Genomic DNA, 20,357 nt, shown 5'->3' with positions numbered 1-20,357 from the left:
AATTGAGAAAAATGATGGAGCTGTTGCCACCGAAGAAGTGAATCTTCTGCGTCTCCCGTGCTGGATGGGTTCAACAAGGAACCCTACACGGGCTGTCAGTCCCCACGCTTGTCATGAGAGCAGAGCACCGACGTCCCTCGTTTTGCTGGGGAGCGCCGATCTGTGCCTCTCACGGGAACCTCAGTCCTCCGCCAGGTGGTCATCTCCCGGCTCACACGCCTGATGACAGGAGCCTAATGACCCCTCATGTCGCCGCCGCCAACCTACCCAGTGAGCTGGCTGCTCCGCAGGAAGGCGTGCTGTGCAGACTTGACAGTTTGCAGTTGAAAATCTCATACCAAAAAAACCCGATTTTTAGACAAGTGCATAGCTGCCTCCTGCTCGGGATTCTGTCCTTAGCCCAGGAGCGGGGCCAGCGGGAGGGGACAGGCTGCTCAGGGGTGACAGCTGCTCGCGGAGCACCCGGACAGGAGCCTTCCCCGGGTACCTTCTCTGGCCTGGGGGCGAGGCGGCTGAACACACAGCGGACTTGCTGGCTGTGGGTATTCTGTCCTCTGCGTGACTGTTGTTGCTCTTGCGGCACTGATTACAATAAAGCAAAATGACCATGACCGAGCGCGAAGTCCGTCCGCCCTCCTCACGCACAAAACACCGAACCAAGTCACCAGGGCCGACGGTGGAGGAGGGAAGCTGCAGGCTGAGGGCGCTCGGACCCTTCCTCATCCAGGTCCACACCGTGGTGGGCACTGGGACGCCAAGCCCACCTCCTCGGCGACCTTCCTCACCAGCTATGCAGGAGACCTGCTATGTACAAAGCAACCAACCAGCCTGGGGGTTAGAGGTGAAGACAGACCGCATGTGGCCCGCACCGAGCTGCGGCTGGAGGGGAACCCTGCCACTGCAGACCCAGAGGCTGGCGCTGGGCCGAGGGCCACGGTCAGTGCTGGGAGCGGGCACGCTGGGGACAGAGCCAGGGCCTCCCTGGAGGACACGGGGCTTGAAGAAAGAAAGACTCGTGTAAACAAGAAGGAATGCATACCATTGGCAACAGCATGGATGGACCTGGAGAGCATCATGCTGAGCGAAAGAAGCCAGTCAGAGAAAGACAAGTATCACATGACCTCACTCACACATGGAATCTAATGACCAACTTAAACTGATGAATAAAAAATAGACCCAGAGACATAGAAGCATCGAACAGGCTGTCAAACCTCAGAGGGAAGGCAGGGGAAGGTGGGCTGAGGGGAGAAGGGGAAGAGATCAACCAAAGAACTCATATGCGTATCTGCATAACCCATGGACACGGACAATGTGGGGGCAGGGGGCTGGGAGAGGTCAATGGGGGACAAGGGGGACATATGCAATATTTTCAACAATAAAGAATCCTATCTAATAAAGAGGGAATATGCTAATTAACCATTACTCCGTCACAAAGATGGCTGCACCCACAGCTGAGGCCAAGTTCCCATAAAGATCCTTAATGAGCAATCAGCAGGGACCTGAGGCTACACCCTCCCCTGCCCCCGTGGGGCTTGACAGGGGACCTCAGGCTGCGCCCCCTGCCCTGGCATCAGGCTGGGGGACCTGAGGCCACACACCCCCCCGGTGCCAGGCCAGGGGACCTGAGACCATGCCCCCTGCCTGGCGGGGCTTGACAGGGGACCTCAAAGTGTGCTTCCCGCCCTGGTGCTGGGCTAGGGGACCTCAGGCTGTGCCCCCCACCAGGTGGGGCTTGACAGGGGACCCCAGGCCACGCCCCCCACCCCAGCACCAGGCTGGGGGACCTCAGACTGCACCCCCCGCCTGGAGGGGCTTGATGGGAGGCCTCAGGCTGTGCCCCCCCCCGCCCCAACACTGGACCAGGGGACCTGAGGCTGCGCCCCCCTGCCTGGCTGGGCTTGGCAGGGGACCTCAGATCATGCCCCCTACACAGCGGAGCTTGACAGGGGATCTCAGGCCATGCCCCCCACCCAGCGGGGCTTGACGGGGGACCTGAGGCTGCACCCCTCCGCCTGGCAGGGCTTGATGGGGGACCTCAGGCCATGCCCCCCACCCAGAGGGGGGACCTCAAGGCATGTCAGCTTCTCCAAGGGGACCTCAAGGCATGCCCCCACCCTGGTCTGGGCTGGGGGACTTCAGGCCACACCCCCCGTGCTGGCGCCGGCCACGGGACCTGAGGCTACGCCCCCTGCCCAGCAGGGCTTGACAAGCGTGGGACTGGCCGGGTCTGGATCTAGCCCAATGGTGGGGGGGGGGGCCGGGTCTGGGTCTCACGTGATTTTGAAGCACATGTGAGTGGGCGGGGCCTTGACTCTGGGTCCCGTGGTGTGCCCCAGACTCTGACAGGAGGAAGGTTTTCATATACACTTTACTAATTTTCTTTCATCTCTGACACTTCTATTATAGAGACAGGGCAAATAGCAATATTAAATTATTTCCTCTAATTAGTCCCCTTTTAATGTGCATGAATTTCGTGCACCGGGCCACTAGTTAAATAATAATAATAAATTTTAAAAATGTGAAAAAGGAAAGACTTGAACTTGCTGATGGGGAAGTGGAAGGGCAGCCCCGGGCGGAGGAGGAAACGTGAAACTACAGGAGCAGGAAGGCGAAGGGGCTCTGAGCCAACCCAGTGAGGGAATGAGCGAAACACCAGGTGCGCAACCAGCACTGGAGAGCGCCTGCCCACCAGCCTGGCGGGAGGGAGCAAACCTCCCCTCGCACAGGTAGGTCCAGGGGGGAAAACAGAGACTGAGAAACTCTCACGTGCGCCCGCTTGGAGAGCAGGGTTCAGAGAGTGTGCAGGGGAATTGCTCTGATAAGGTAACTCTGGAGCAGGAACCTGAGGGGAAGGGGAAGGCTCTGCATTGGGAGTTATAATCCAGGCGGAGACCCAGAGGTGAGACATGTCTAGTGTAGCGTGTGGTTGAGGACGGAGAAGGCCAGGCTGGCTGGGCGATGGTGAAGGGGACAGGAGGTGACATCAGAGATGGCACAGGTGTGGGTGGTGGCTGGCTGCGTCCTCGGGTTTGTCTGCAGAGTTAGGCCTTGAGGTTTTCCTCTGGGTGGCATGAGAGGACATTGGGGGGTTTGACCTAAGGAGTGACATGGCCCATCTTATATTTTGGGGTGAGTCCCATGGCTTCTGGGTGGATAGATGGGGGGTAAGGATGGAATTCAAGAGACCAATGGATGAGGTAATGGTGGCAGGGATGAGGGGTTCATTATGAAGGAGAATATACCAGTAGTCATGGAAGAGGAGGTTGAAAACAGCATCTATAGCAGGGGTGGGCAAACTTTTTGACTCGAGGGCCACAATGGGTTCTTAAACTGGACCGGAGGGCCGGAACAAAAGCATGGATGGAGTGTTTGTGTGAACTAATATAAATTCAAAGTAAAGGAGCGGAGGGGAGAGCAAGAGAACCGGATAGAACAGCCGTATCCGGCCCGCGGGCCGTAGTTTGCCCACGGCTGAGGGAGCTTATCCGTAGCCTACATGGCCCAATTTTTCCCTCCTCAATTACAAAAGGGTAGCCACACAGTTCAAGTTTGTTTTGACCCTGGCGGATAATCACAGCACTCCCACAGACCAATAGTAACATTAGCTGGGATTCCTCGGAGGTCCCGGCTACAGTGTCAGCCTCTCCAAGCGGGACGAGGAGTGAATGGCAGCTAATCTGACCGACGGCACTAACATCGCTGTCAGAGTGGACTGTCTCACCCAGGCTGGGGGACTCCAGTTCTTCCCAGTCACAGCTAAAATGGTCCCAGCTTAAAAAGCCACTGCGCTCCGGCCCTCCTCTGGCGAAGGTGCACCACCGGGCAGTAACGTGGCCCTCGTGTCTGCCAGCCGCATCCCTTCTTCCCCAGTCAGTTCAGAATAAGCTTTCACCAAGTTGACAGAGGATGACCTGCGTGCGAGCAGGGGCTGTCCGGGTGCCGGGCCGCCCAGAAGGGGCCTGATGACAGATGGCCTGTCCTCTCCGTGGCTGGTGCTGCCCAAAGATCTGTATGCTCCACATCCTCCCGTGTGACTTTAGGGACAGAGCTCTGCACACGAGTCCCTGCCCTCTCTCCCTGCCTCCCCCCCTCCCCAGGCACCACTCTGTCTTCTATTTTTCCCCATCTCCTATCACAGCCTCCTGTCATTAGTAACACAAGCGATCATGTCGAGGGAGAGGTGCTGACTTGATGCTTGGGCATCTCAACAGTCTCGTGATTGATAAGCTGTTAAAAGCACCAGGCGAGACCGCTGCCACAGACCAGGAGACCATGTTTCCAAACGCCCGAGGCGGCCTCAGGTCGGGTTCCTCCTCTGACCCAAAAATAAAAAATAAAAAGCGGAAGGAGACGAACCCCCCAGCATCATGCAACAAGGAATGCCAGGCGATGTGTCAGACATGACAATGCAGGTCAAGCGGGCGTGTGTTAGGAGAGTGATGAGTGATAATCCATCCCCTGTAAGTGCTCTAGCTCCACCAGGAAAAATAGCTCTGTCTCCGCATTATCTTCCCAGAGCAATGGTGTGCAAGGGTTTTCCCATCACAAAACGATGGCCCGTCGCAAAATAAGGATGAGTACTCTCTCGGTAGGCGACGTTGCTGCTTTGCAAAAAAACAGGAATGATGCAGATAATTCCACACTCAAAACCACTTTAAATGATTGGCAAGCTTTAATCAAATCACAAATCACCTGAAGATCTTGCTAAAGATTAGATTCTGATTTGGAGAACCTGGGTTTGGCCTAAGACAAACTCCTAGGGAAAAGTCACCGCCAACCGCCTCTTCAAGACATTGAAGAGTATCTCCAGACTTATATTCTGTATTTCTCCGTATTTTGTTTTGTTTTCTAGAATATTCCAATTCCTACTAGATTTGGGTTCTGATTGGGACCTTTGCTCTCCTGTGCATGGGCATTCTCTGATGGAAGTATTTGAATATCTTGACTGAACAATTATGGTTGATCATGGATTACTGTCCGGGGTGTCAGCTGATTCTTTATGAGTCATGTCCTGCCTTTTATAGTTAATATGCAAGTCACTATGCTGATAAGTTGAAATGGGGGGATTTTCTAAACCCCTGAGATAGTAATTAAATCCTTTAGAAATGCAGTAAGCAAGAGTCGGGTTGTTTAAGAAATACTGTATTTCTTTGGAAAATATTAAAGCTATATCACCTTTCTAAAGGGCAAAATTAAAACTGATAGTTTACTTGCTGCTTTGTAGAGCAAAAGCTATGAGAAATCTTGGAAGAAAACGTAGAATAAAAAGAAATCTATTTTACATTTTGCTTCAGATCCTGTCATTTCAAAGGAAGCCTTTGAATGACAGATTGATTTTGATAATTTCCTGCATTCCACTTAACATCACCTGGAGCCAATCAAGAGAAATCGGAATTTCTTGCTCTGACATTTGGGTGTGAAGCAAAAACAACACCTTTATATTTTAAACTTCACTGTTTCTGAACGTGAGAGGCTGAGAGGCTGAGAGTTGGAAAGTTCTGCTTCTCCCAAGTTGGAAAGTTCAAGTTCTCCTTGAGATGCCCATGAGAAGGGAGCACAGCATTTGGCTCACAGATCAGTGCCAATCGGATCTGCTAAGTGGTCGCTCTACATGAAACCTTTCCGAAGTGGAATCTGTTGACCAAGCCAACGCGTGTCCTGCAGTTCACTGTGTAGATAAACACCCTCTAAAGTCTGTGGTTGAAAGTACTTCCTTTCCTTAAAACCCACGCCCGTTTTAAGATTGTCAGTTTATTTTCCAATTGCAGAGTTGGGATGGTATGTGAGCATGCAGGAGGATATATTGCTCAATTGTCATTTAACCATAGATTAAATGTCCGCATAAAAAGGAATGCATTTTACAATTTTCAAATTGATGCAAGTTTTATGGGGAGATGTAATGAGAATGGGGATGTATTTCATGCAGGAGGAAATGCTGTGTCTGGCGCTGAATACCACAGACAAGGATTTAAGAGTCTAGGATTACATTGGTGGCTTCAGAAGAGATGCCTTCAGGCATGGGTGCTCCAGGCAGGTCAAAAGAGCGCGCACCAATCACAAATGCTCGCTGCTTCCCAGGTGGTTCCAGGGAGAGGAGGGGGCAGGACCCCTTCAGATCTGGCTGCGTGAAGCTGGGCGCGGTACTGAGTGAGGAGAGCAGGGAGCAGAGGCCTGGCTTCCCCCACCGGACTACCTGTGCTTGAATCCACCCATTAGCTGTGTGACCTTGGGCAGGTTACTCAACTAAATGAGTAACATTTTATCATGCTCAGCTCAGTCCCTGGTGTGAGTGTAAGCACGTTATGTTTGTTAAAGACAGCAGGTCCTCCAGTAACGCTGTTCCGCTCAACGTCTGTTGGATGTGCTGTTGATGCGATGCCCTGGGATTGTAACTCTTGCTCATGTCCATCAGCCTAGGGTAGCATTGGTTTTGTTATGTGACGTTTTCACTTAAAGTCACAGAACCTATGGAGGGCATTAAGTGAGCACTCACTGTAAATGCACGAACACTAAAATGACGTGGCTTTTGCATACGTTCTCTAGCGTCACCATGGCCTGGTTCCACGCCTCAGCCCTGCCACCCTACTGGGAAAGCTCTTCGTCTAGCTCAGGAATAGGCTGCTCCCGTAATACGATTGACCATTATGTAGTCTCGGGGAAGTTATTATCCGAGCTGAAGCTTGGCTTATTCCTATGGCAGAATACTTCCTAAGATGGTTGTAGATTCGCTCGCTCTCCCTTGCTAGTCTCATCACCAAATTTCTTAAGTATGTCTTTACCTCACTGAGACATAGTTTAAACAAGAAAGGGCCAACGAAAGAAAACACAACCGAACCCTGTAGCGTCACACCAGGGAGCTCTTCCAGGTTATCGTCCGCACATTAATCAGCCATGGCTCTGCTTCACCGCGGCCTGTATTTGATTATTTAGCTCACAGAAACACTCTCTTCACTGCGTGTTTCCTAACAGCACTCAACGACGACCACCCCTCACGTTTATACAGCGCCTTAATGGTGTGCAAAGCCCTTCACATCCCTTATTGCATTTAACTGGACACGTGGTAAGAGGGTCATTTGTCTTTGAAGAAGCAGTTTTGAAGAACTTTCCAAATTTAATGTAAGAGCATACTTTCACTGCCACCAGGAGGATCATTGAAAACTGTATCTTGCCCTGAGCGGTTTGGCTCAGTGCATAGCGCGTTGGCCTGCGGACTGATGGCTCCTGGGTCCGACTCTGGTCAAGGACACATGGCCGTAGGGGGCGTGCAGGAGGCAGCCGCTCAATGATTCTCTCTCACCATTGCTGTTTCTCTCTCTCTCCCTCTCCCTTCCTCTCTGAAATCAATAAAAATATATTTTTTAAAAAAAGATATCTTTTAAAAAAGATATATCCCTGTACTGCAGGGAACTAAGCTGCTCCGACATGCAAACAGCTCCTGGCCTGTCCTCTCCCCTCCGCTTTGGCCCAATGCTGTGCTGCCTGCTACGTTGAAAACATCTCTAATTAAAACCAGATCCTTTGTTTTCACGTATTCAGAATCTCCATACACTTACCAGGACCGTACCCTAGCCTACAACTACCTTTTCTTGGGCCCCACACCTCAAGATCATAGGTCTGCTGCCTCCTCCACATTTAGTAATTGTACAATCTAAACCAGGGGTGGGCAAACTTTTTGACTCGAGGGCCACCATGGGTTCTTAAACTGGACCGGAGGGCCGGAACAAAAGCATGGATGGAGTGTTTGTGTGAACTAATATAAATTCAAAGTAAAGGAGCGGAGGGGAGAGCAAGAGAACCGGATAGAACAGCCGGATCCGGCCCGCGGGCCGTAGTTTGCCCACGGCTGATTTTAAACATTAGTGTTACCTCAACACCCCTAAGCCCACTTCCTGTTCAGCCTGGCTAGGATCTCCTGGCCCAAGACATCATTATTTATTTCCTGGGCTTTTTTTTTTTACTTTATTAAATGAGGGAACATATAGCTCACCTGCTTTCAGAAGGCATCTGAGGTGACTTCAACACAGAGAAGCAAGCAGGGCTTAACAGGAAGAACAAAAAGGAAGGCCTCCCAGGCTCTGCTGTCCCTCAGCTTCCCGACTTCCCTCTCCGCCACACTCCGCACACAGACACCCGGCCCTTCACTTGGGTCATTTCAGTCTTAAACTCCCTCTGTGACCTGCGTGTAGACTGTGTGGACCACAGCATCTTCTCAAGACCCATTCCCTCTACTCTCTTTATCCCAGAACCCTCCATTTCAGACACACAGGCCTCAGGAGACTCCATGGGCCTGGCTCTGCCTCCCCAACTTCATCTCTTTCTCAAGGACTTTCCTTTATTTATTTATTTTTTTTAATATATTTTATTGATTTTTTACAGAGAGGAAGGAAGAGTGATAGATAGTCAGAAACATCGATGAGAGAGAAACATCGACCAGCTGCCTCCTGCACACCTCCCACTGGGGATGTGCCCGCAACCAAGGTACGTGCCCTTGACCGGAATCGAACCTGGGACCTTTCAGTCCGCAGGCTGACGCTCTATCCACTGAGCCAAACAGGTTTTGGCAGGACTTTCCTTTATTTACTAAACAGACATTTATATCAAGTTCTCCTTCTGTGCCAGTCCCAATTGGAAGGCCATGAGGCAGGTCCGCTCATTTCCTCCTCGTAACCACGCTCCTGGGTAGAATTATCGTCCATGTTAGAAATGAGGGACCTGAAGGGGAGAGAAATGAGTGGCTTACACAAAGGTTCACGCTGAGTGGCGGAGCCGGGGGGGGGACTCTGGCCCCTGATCCTGGAACCTGTGCTGGACTGGATTGCTTCCGCTCGATTCTCTGTGTGATGCGTATTGATCTGCCCGAAGCCCTGTTCAGATGGGTATTGACCTGCCCGAAGCCCCGTTCAGATGGGTATTGACCTGCCCGAAGCCCCGTTCAGATGGGTATTGACCTGCCTGAAGCCCCGTTCAGATGGGTATTGACCTGCCCGAAGCCCTGTTCAGATGGGTATTGACCTGCCTGAAGCCCCGTTCAGATGGGTATTGACCTGCCTGAAGCCCCGTTAAGCTCCTACAAGGTCAGGGCGCACGCTACGCTGGTGTCCCAAGCATTTCTGAGGCAGCTGTCTTCCTCCAACACTGACTTCGGTGGCTGGTAACCCACTTGCCTGGAAAAAGAGCCCTTGAATTTGTTGCAACTGAGTTTAATGGCGCTGGTATTTCTGTATTCTGTGAAGAATGTAATTTTTGCATTGCTCCGCATCGAACAACATCTGAATGCATTGTCTCGATCTGCAGGAAACACAGATGACATCGAAATGAAATGACATTCCAGAGGTGTGACCGGAAAAGAAAAAGAAATGTTTCCCTGAGTTTTTCTTTTGGGGAAAAGCATAACCCTTATAGGACAGTGCACAGGGAGACCATTTTAACAGAAAAGGAAATCCCCAGATCGACTCGGCAACTGATGTTCTGTGCCACTAACCCAGCCGTGGGCAAACTACGGCCCGCGGGCCGGATCCGGCTGTTCTATCCGGTTCTCTTGCTCTCCCCTCCGCTCCTTTACTTTGAATTTATATTAGTTCACACAAACACTCCATCCATGCTTTTGTTCCGGCCCTCCGGTCCAGTTTAAGAACCCATTGTGGCCCTCGAGTCAAAAAGTTTTCCCACCCCTGCACTAACCTGTAACAGAAAACGCCAGGAGGGGGCTGTGTCCCCAGCCTAAGTATCTCCAACTCTAGACTTTTGTCTTGTTTTTATTATTTCATACTGCCTAATAACTTAGCAGCAATGCACTGGCTTAAAATATTTATTATCTGGAGCACCACATGATCAGCGAAGGATGGCACATTTCTGTCAAAATAACTCACCCCCATTGATTTTGCATGAAACTGGGCTTTGCCTGTTATTATCTGGCTCTGAAGGGAAAAAAAATGTAATCCATCCCTATTTCTCTGTCTCTCTCTACCTACACCACTTTAAAAAAAAAATGCATTGTGCCACTTAAAATGTGCCAATTTATATAAAAATAAATATAAATTAAGGCATTAAAAGGCTAGTATTTTAATAGAGATTACCTCTGAGTCATGGGATTGCAAATAAGTTTTATAGTTTTCCTTATACTTTTCTGCATTTTCTGTAATAGTAATGTATTACTCTTCCTATGCGGGAAAATATGAGCTTATAAATTTATTGATAGAAATATATCTAAAGCAGGAAGACTAGCTTTCTGGAATGATTTGGAAAACTGAAGTCAGACCCACATATAACCAAAATACATGATTGCTCTACAAAGACTCAAAATTTGCCCCAAACAAATTCCCAAATGATCTCTCCCAGTCCTCTTATTGATCTTCAGTTATTACTGGGACACAGACCTCCATGGGTCTCTCATGTTTCAACATGTCTTTATTCTTGACTCTCTTCTCTAGTGTGTTTGTTTAGTGAACAGCCTTGGAATATATAGTATATTCTAGAGCAAAGGGCAGACATGTTTACTGCCTATTATAAAATATTCAGTTTCACTACCTTCTGGATTCCTCCCTTGTAACACAACCCACTGTACACACAGGTGTTACCTCACTCTTTTTGTACCACTCTGATGAGAATTAGGGCCAAAATCTGGCTACTAATATTATTGTGAGAAATAAATAGTTCTTTATCTCTGTCCTTGGCATCTCATGAAACTGGCTAACTTTTTAGTTTGCAAGTAAGGTAAAGTCTCAGACTTGTTCTGGTACTTCACAATTATCTGAATAGAGATGTATTTCTTTGGTTTTAAAAGTTTATGTTCTTAAGCTTTATTCATTATTTATAACATATGTGAAAAGAACATATAAGATATTGTGTGATTCTTTGTTGTAAACCATATTTATATAGGGGACAATATGATGAGACTATAACAGTACATCCTTATTGTAAGGACAGGAAAAAGGCCTCTCTTTGTCTTTGCTGTGGCCTTCTACAATTTAGGAGAAGCACCCGGTAATTAAACCCCACAATTGTTAGCTCCTCTCATTCAAACAGTCCCTCTGTTCAAACTGCAAGACAAGATAAGCTACTCTCAAGGCTACATTCTTGCATCCCCCTCCTCCCAGCTGGTTTTCAGAACTCAGGGGTAATTCGCAGGAAGGAGTCTCTAGGTAGCAGAATGGTCCTTTCCCCTCTTCCCTTCAAGCACACCTCTTTGGAATTCTTCATAACTTTTGCTCCGAGCATGTTTCACAGGCTTGGGGAAAGTACTGATAAGACACCTCCCTAGGACATCTGCCAGACTGCCTCTTGGAAAACACACTGTGACTTTTCAAGACAGCCCCTGCTAGCTACTCAACTTTATCCCCAAGTCCTCCTCCCTTCTTTGTCACCTAGCAACAGCAGCCATTACTCTTTCAAAGGGGAAGCTGCTGTTTGTTCCCTGCCCTGTACTGACTAGCCATACACCGGCCCTTTCCTCTCCTGAAAAGAAAAATACACTTCCTCTCCACATCTCTTCTTTTAGTTGTGAATTCTTTCACAGCTCACATCACCAACCAAACCCTAACACTTAGCAGTTGAGTTCAGTAGATAATGGTCCATACAAAACAGCAAAGTAGAGTCTTTTGAAAGGGAAGTGAAGAGAAACAGACAACTAAGGAATAGGGTGACCACGTAATTCATTGCCTCATTAGAGCATGAACGGGGTGTTACTAAACAACAGAATAAAGTATTGGATTTGCAGCATCCAATAAGTTACTAAATCACTGCAAAAAGGGTGTCCAGGCTACGCTATACTTCACACCTAGTTCCCCACACCTAGCAGTACTGCTCCCTGACCCAAAGGAGCATTTCCAACAAGGCAACAGCATGGTGCCAAGCTCAGCAACACTGAGTGATTGACAAATGTGGGACTTTCAGGTGACATGCCACAGAGACTGAGAATATTGGTTTTACAGTTCTTGACAGTATATTTTGGTACTGGTCACAGTTTAGTTTTTTTTTAAAAAAAGAGGACATAATCTGTTTTTGCGTAAAACATTTTACCAGTAGAGAAATTTACAAGGAAAAGTAGCCCATGACAATTTCCAGCTCCACATAAAACCAAGCCTGACGTTGACTTGATTCCCCTATAAATACACTTGTAGTTTGCCTTCCGTACCTAGAAATTGTTTTCAGTTAAGTTGTCTGAGAGAGAGAAAAAAATCCATAAATAGGTGGTTTTTTCTTAAAAACTCCTTCAAGAAATAAGATTCAAATGATGAAAGAATTAAGAAGAAATAAAGTAGCTGATTCAAATGCTTGTATCCTAAAAAGTCATATCATTGTGAAGTGGTGAAAAGTGGATAAGAAGGGATTAACACGCTTGAAGAATGAAATTTTCAGTTCTTGAACATTCCACAGGTTCTTCACCTTTCCGTAATCTCCGAATAAGGGAAACATGGGGCTTCAAAGAGAATTCTGCACTTCAGAAAAACCAATAAGTAAAATGAAATTTAAGTTTGATGAAAATCACGTCTATTTGGATAGAAAAGCATCAGCTCATGGGTCCAGAGTCCTTAGAGCAGGTGGAAACACGCTGGTGTTTCGTTAGTGGCATTTAACTGTAGTGCTCCATCTGCATTATCTGGGATAAAGCCAGTTCCCATGCTAGACTCCCTAACCCGCATGGCAGCTGGCTGGCTCTATGTTCTCTCTTCTCTGCTTGAAGGAAAAAAAATAAAGAGAAGATGAGCCTCTGGATTCTTACATGGTGTGTGAATCCACTTAACACAATTACAACGCCCAATTAATCTCAGCAACATGAGTGATGAATCATTTCTCCAGGTGTCTCTTCAAAGGGGAGTAAATTTAGTTCCAAGGTTTGACTATTGTTTGAAACCAACTGCAATCTTGCCAGATTAATCAGGATACTGATGACTGAACTCAAATCCATATTCAAAAACACCTCTTCTCAACACACGGACTACCCCAGATACCAATGTTTCCAGGTACTACTAGTATTCCAAGGAACAATGAATTCTGTCATTTGTTTCCCTTTTTTAATCTTGATTTGATGGTATCTCCTGCCATCTACTGATAGGTAATAAAGATAAAATCAACTTTTCTGAATCATTTTGCCATTATACCATAGACAATCGATTGCCGTCTTTTGCTCAACTGTGAAAAAAATCACCTAATTTTAACATCAGTATTTTCCTATCCAGAAACTATCAGTAGGCTTATTTCTGGTGGAAAACCTTTGGCTGTATGTTCAATACTTTGCACTTAAAAGCATCATCGGAAAAGAAAACAATATCACTGGCTTTGGAGTCACAGACTCTGGGTCCTTGTGCCAGCTCCCCCCAGGGCACAGACCTTGTTCTCCTCAGCTTGGGTTTCTTATTCTAAAAGTGTTAGGGAGGAGGCAAGTCTTCCCAGCTTCAAGAGGCTCAAAGACTTACAAGGCATTTGTTTGCCTTCTTGATAAACACAGCTCCTAAGATCAGGTTACTCACAGTTTTATAGATGGCTCAATTTAAAAAACCAGAGTCCGCCCGGCTGGCGTGGCTCAGTGGTTGAGCGTTGACCTATGAACCAGGAGATCACGGTTCGATTCCCGGTCAAGGCATATGCCTGGGTTGCGGGCTCGATCCCCAGCGTGGGGTGTGCCGGAGGCAGCCAATCCATGATTCTCTCTCATCATTGGTATCTCCCTTCCTCTTTGAAATCAATAAAATACATTTTAAAATAAATAAAAAATAAGAAAACCAGAGTTCCACCTCCTGGTCATGGTCACAAAGTCCCTCCACCGCCCTCTGCAGAAGGCTCTTCCCATTGGGTCTGTTCCTTGCAAACACTGCACTCCCAGCCCGGCCCACCACCACCACGTAGCAGCTTTAGGAGCTGACTGCGGCCCCTCCTTGTGCTAACACAGCATCTTCACCGGGGAAGACGTCCCTGCGATCACTCAGAGAAAGTCAGGGTGGCAACAGTGATCGAGCTGTTGAATTTCAATGGCGTTGCCACCTGCTCTTGCAGCGGACGCCAGCTCCCAGTGGGGCAATAGAGAGATCTGATTCTTTCTCTAACCTTTGAAGAGCAGTCAGTCCAATGACTCCTCTTAGCTGAGGGTCACTTATCTGGTAACTTCAAATGTCTAAGACACCACTGAGAACTGCAGCTAAAACACAAAAAAACGGTCCTCTGAGGAACATCCATAAAGGTCTGAGATGCATGTCACCCAAATGCATTTCACCAGAGTTCACGCAGTTGGCATAAGAGTTTCTTCTGTCCCATTCAGAGTCAAAGACCGCCAACATTTCTAAGCTTGTCCGTGTTGAGTCTTTAGCCGCTGCCCTTTAAAAGTAGCAAAGTGGACCTGGGGGGGAAAGTCTGCTAGAGGCAGGAGTGGCAGCCTTGTGAACTGACAGCTGAGCATCTCACAGTAAACAGAAAAATGAAAATGTTATATTATCTTAACTAAACCTTTTAAGAAAGCAAAGCAGAGTGTAGTTCATTTTACACAGATTAGTGTCAAAATTTGTTAAAGTAAAAAGTAACACTCGGAGAATACGGTCAGTAGTGTGGTAACTCGGTCTGGTGCCAGATGGAGCCGGACTTCTTGGCGTGACCACTGCGTCAACTACACAATGTCTCATCACGATGCTGCACACCTGAAACTCACATGATACTGAATGCCAACGGTCACTGAAACGTGTTCTTATTTAAAAAGTGGTCAGAGGCCTAAAAGGGATAAGTTTTAGATAAGGAAGATTCCCAGTGTAGATTCCTGCATTTCTAAAAGATTTTAGAAAGATGGAGTATTTCTGTAGAATGAAGAAAGGGGGCTGCCTCAGTTGGGTTCTTCCATGGCCACGTTCTATTCCCACTTAATTTTTCAGGGACTTCCCCAGCCCGCTCCCTTCCACCACACCCAAATTCGCAGATTCTTAAGAATACAATAGATGCAACAAAAATTTTCCTGGCGGCCCACATTCTTCTCTATTAACACCATTGGCCACACCATGATAACTTCAGGGCTGACAGTTGTCGAGCTGTGTGGCCCTCTACGAACAGTCCCTTGTTCTGGTTTACCAAATCAAGTTCAAGTTTGCTAAATGGCTAGGATTCACAACTTGGCATCTTCCTACCTCAGGGCCCTCCCCCACCCCTAAACCATTTTCTCAAGCCCTTAGCCACGCCTTCTGCTCTTCTCTACCAGCCTGATTCCAGCCGGACTTCGGTCCACCCCACCTGAGTTTAAACAGTCACGCAAGGCAGATCAGGCTGGCCTCGCAGCCCACTTGACCTTCGCTGCCAGCACCAGTACTGTCATGTGCAGCAAAGCGTGTCAAAAACAATCACGTGTACCAGATGGCAAGGAAAACCACGCCGGTGCTCTGCTTCCCTCGGATGTGCCCTGCGCTGTCACGCGCTGGGGTGTGAAGAAGCACAGCTTGGGAAGAACTTGACCCCCTCTGGAAAGGTCAGCAAAGTTTCCAACAGAAAGTGATGACTCACGCCCCACACATCCTGCTCTTGCAGAGCGCTCAGGAAAAATGCCGTGGCGTCCAACACGCCCTTTCTTTCCATCGCTTTCTCGCCAGGTCGCGGTACTTGTGAATGTCACTCCAGAGGGAAGTTCCCGGCCACACGAGGGAAACGGCCCGATGCGAACAAAAGTTCAAAGGCCGGGCGAGGGGAGCCAGGCGGCTCCGAGCCTGGCGTTTTGGAAAGAGACAGGCTTCATCCACACACACAGACTTCCCCTTGCAAATGTGCGGCTTCCCAACGCCAAGCACCTCAGTCTGAGTGTAGCCCAGTCCTTCTGCTGTAAGGTGGTGACTTTCAACCGGGGTGCTGCAAGAATTCTTCCAACATGCAATGCCTGACTATTTAGTCAGGGGCACTGACCTCTTCTCCCTTAGGTGGTTAAATAAAAACATGACAATAGCCAAAAAAAAACACACAAATGTGCAGCTCGGTGCTTTAGCATCTTTCAAAGCGAAGCTGTGGAGGCCGCCCCTCCCGGTTCTGTACACACACATGTGCACGCACACGCAAACGCGGCTTTGAAAGCGGCTGGTATTGTCTCAGAACTTGAAACACACCCAGCGTTTGACCTTCACGTCCCAGCACTCCAGGAGGCAGGCATTCGCACACCCTCCCCGCTGGTGAAATGAGCCCGTGGCAATCTCTCCCCGGAGATGCGTCACTGAAGACCCTGTGTATAGATATACGCCCAACCTTGTTACCAAGTTCTCATTGAAGCATCAGGCAACATGGCTGTATAACACGCACACGACCTGTGAGACCAGCGGGCCATCCGTCTGCCTGCGGATCGAGGAACGAGAGCTAAGAGACTTCCCCTCCCCAGGGTCACGCAGGGAGTCGGGCAGCCCCACCGCTCAGTCCTGGCCACAGCACTCGGCAGGCCAGTTCCCAGGAGACAGCCTGATGGGCCACGTGCGGGTCAGTCCCCACCCCTCTGCCTGCAAAAGGCAAGGATCTCTGAGCGGGGAATGACCAAGAGGCACGCAGTGGGCAAGGCAGGACACGAAAGGAAATGGGAATGGATACCGAGTGGACAACATCTACAAGGTTAGCGCTACAAGCAGGGACCAAACAAGATACCAAAACTCCATTCAGATCTGAGGAGGTGTTCAGGCTCTAATGAGCATCCATGGGCACTTAGCTGAGGGTAAGTTTTCCTCAATACATGACTAGGTACTCCAGAAGAGGAAATAGCTCAAAACTAACAAATGGGTGTAAGACGAACTGGGTTAAAGCCATGGAATAGCTTAGCTAGCTCAATTATCTTGTCCTGTTAAGGGGTAAGGGAAGAAAAAAGAGGTCTTTTAAGCCTCTGTTCAAAAGAAAATTGAACAAGTAACACCTAATTGAGAAAATTATAAAATATTTGAATGGTAGGTATCTTCACAGGTCAGACCTCACTACGTATTCAGTGCAGAATTCTCTTTACAAGATCTGTAGCTTTATGTATTAGAGGCCTGGTGCATGAAATTCATGCATGGGGGCGCGGTGGGGAGGGCCTCAGCCCAGCCTGCAAAAATCTCCAATCCGGGACCCCTCGGTGGATGTCTGACTGCCCTCTCACAATCCTGGACTCCTGGCTCCTAATCACTCATCTGCCTGCCTGCCTGGTCACCCCCAACTGCCCCCCCGACAGCCTAGTTGCCCCTCACTGCCCCCCCGACAGCCTAGTTGCCCCTCACTGCCAGCCTAATTGCCCCCAACTGCACCCCTGCCAGCCTGGTCACCCCAAACTGCCCCCCGCACCGGCCTGGTCACCTCTTACTCCCCCCTGCTGGCCTGGTCACCCCCAACTGCCCCTCTCTGCTGGCCTGGTTGCCCCTAACTGCACCCCCTGCCAGCCTGGTCACTCCTAACTGCCCCCCCCAGCCTAGTTGCCCCTCACTGCCCCCCCACCAGCCTAATTTTCCCCAACTGCCCCCTGCCAGCCTGGTCACCCCCAACTGCCCCCCGCACCGGCCTGGTCGCCTCGTACTCCCCCCTGCTGGCCTGGTCGCCCCTAACTGCCCCTCTCTGCTGGCCTGGTCACTTCTCACTGCACCCCCTGCCAGCCTGGTCACCCCAACTGCCCCCCCTGCTGGCCTGGTTGCCCCCAATGGCTCCCTACTGCCAGCCTGGTTGCCCCACACAGCCTGCTGTTCAGTCATTTGGTCGTCCCTCCCTAACCCCCCTGCCGGCCTGGTTGTAGGCAGCCATCTTGTGCGGGGCATGAGGGTCAATTTGCATATTACCTCTTTATTATATAGGAGGATATATATACCTTCCATCACTACCCAGCTCTAACAAGCAGAATGATATTCCTTGCACAGAGAAAAAATCTGTTTACCCATGAAGCCCACATATTGGTTCTAGTTCTGCTGACTGGAACTACATGGAAAAAGAAAAAATGATTTTGCATCTTCACATGGCAGCCTTCCCAACATTTGGATCAGGGCCACTACCTCCCCAATCCCCACCCCCACCTCTGCAACAATAATTAAACGGTTGGTCCCTCCAGGCTGACCGCCTCCAGTTTTTTGAGCGGTGTCTCCAGCCCTGTGCTGACTCCCCGCCCTTCTTAGAGGCCTCCCTCGTGCAGGCCCCAGTTATGCAGACATGAATGCAATTGTTGTTGCTCCTGTCTTATTCCAAAAAAAAAAAAAAGATTTCTGGAGACTGCGTTTCAGTGTGTCAATACCTCTTTAAGAAAGATGATGCCCCAAAACGAAACACAATCCCCCAGAGTCAGAAAGCCAATGGGCTGTGCGTGGCACACTTCACAGACAGACTGCCATCTGTCACCCAGCGCGGCGAGGAGGAGGAGGTACAAGACTGCAGGGGAGTGAAGACGAGTCCTGAGCTGCAGTGCCAGGATCATTCGGTGTGAAAAACACCAGTGGAAGGAAAACAACAGATGCAATGTGCTGCTTGTCATACAAAACTCCTGCACCCTGGGACTCTCCTGGCAGAATCACAGCCTACTGGTGCGCGCACCCCTAGGGGCAGATCCCCCCGGGATGTGTTAGAAGAGGAAACTGCCTTGAAAAAGATTTTTCAGGCACATTAGAGCTGACAGGAACCCGTTCTGATGTCAGGGCTGGGATGCGGAGGATCTCACAGGAACACGGCCCAGGCCCGCTCAGCGAGCCGCCAGCCCCTGTACCTGAGCCCCCTCCTCCGCGCTCTGGCGCTGAGGGTTTCGCTGCCTCCAATATGGGGTACGAAGGGAAGATGAGGATTTGGAAGGTAGGAGTTGAAAGCAAAGGCAGACTTTGTTAACGGGTTCTCAAAAGCAATTTCACACGTTCCATACATTCCCGGTGCCTGCTAGAACACACTACACGCAGGGGCCTGCTTTGATCGCAGCCCATTGTAAACTGTCTGTCTCCCTGTGATTTGACAACTGTCTCTGCTGATTCAGAGACTTCAAACTCCAGCCCTGGCAGCCTCTTGGGTGTTAATGAAGCATCTGAGACATTACTGTTCAGAAGCCAGGGGGTACATTGCATTTAGTTCCCTGACTCACAACTCACACACATACTCACACACACACACGTACAAACACACGATCCGTGCTGATCCATGTCCTGTATGTGGTAATAGTCTTTATACACTGATGGCCAGATTATTATGATCTCTGAACGCATAACAATCTGGCCACTCAGTGTATAGCCTATATAATAAAAGATTAATATGCAAATTGTCCCCTCGACCAGGAGTTCGACCAACAGGAAGGCCGGCCAACCGCCATGTCCCCTCCCCCTGGCCAGGCTGGCCGGACCCCATCCATACACGAATTCATGCACCAGGCCTCTAATACACACACACACACACACACACACACACACACACACACACACACACACTCTGAGTGGCCAGATTATGCATTCAGAGATCATAGTAATCTGGCCACTCAGTGTATATATGTATGTATATGTGGGGGGGGGTGTTTTTATTGATTTCAGAGAGGAAGGGAGAGGGAGAGAGAGATAGAAACATCAATGATGAGAGAGAATCACTGATCAGCTGCCTCCTGCACACCCCCCACTGGGGACTGAGCTCACAACCGGGCATGTGACCTGACCTGAAATCAAACCGTGACCTACTGGTTCATAGGTCAACACTCAACCACTGAGCCATACTGGCTGGGCAATAGTCTTTTTTTTTTTTTTAATCCAAGCATAATTATTTAATTTCCAAATCTCCTAAGCAATGACAAATAATTTTCCATGCTTTATCTAAAGACTATTCCCAAATTTCTTATTCTTACCACTGAAAATAGTAAAATAGCAGGTACTCCTTTTGGAAAAGTAACCGTGAACTAGGTTTTATGTAGCTGTTTGGAACTCTGCCTTGTCCAAAGAACAGGAAATGAAAACACTGCATGGTGAGTCGGGGTGGCTGGGACTCTGCGTGGCGTATGCAAACCTGGTTGCAATTACAGCATTCCACAACCTGCGGCTCAGCCTGCCCGAGAGGAAAGGCGGGGCTCATGGTACCAGCACAGAGAGGCAGCTCCATCGTACTTCAGGAGAAGCCGCTGAAGCCCGTCCTGTCCAAAGAGTCATCCTGGGCCTAACGTTCACTTTGTAGGGAGTCACACTACTTCCTCTACGACACAAACAGCTGCATCCCAAAGACAACACGCAGGGAGCACTGCAGGTGGCCAGCAGGAACAAAATCCCACCTGTACTGTATTCTTTTCATATATTTCATTGATTTCAGATAAGAAGGGGGAAGGAGAGAGAGAGAGAAACATCAGTGATGAAAGAGAATCATTGATCAGCTGCCTCTAGCAGGACCCACACTGGGGATTGAGCCCACAACCCGGGCACGTGCCCTGACCAAGAATCAGCACTCAGCACAGTGCC

The sequence above is a fragment of the Plecotus auritus genome, assembly GCF_963455305.1.
Source record: "Plecotus auritus genome assembly, chromosome: 5".
Taxonomy (NCBI): domain Eukaryota; kingdom Metazoa; phylum Chordata; class Mammalia; order Chiroptera; family Vespertilionidae; genus Plecotus; species Plecotus auritus.
The sequence above is the reverse complement of the archived record's forward strand: the minus strand, read 5'-3'. Positions refer to the sequence as shown.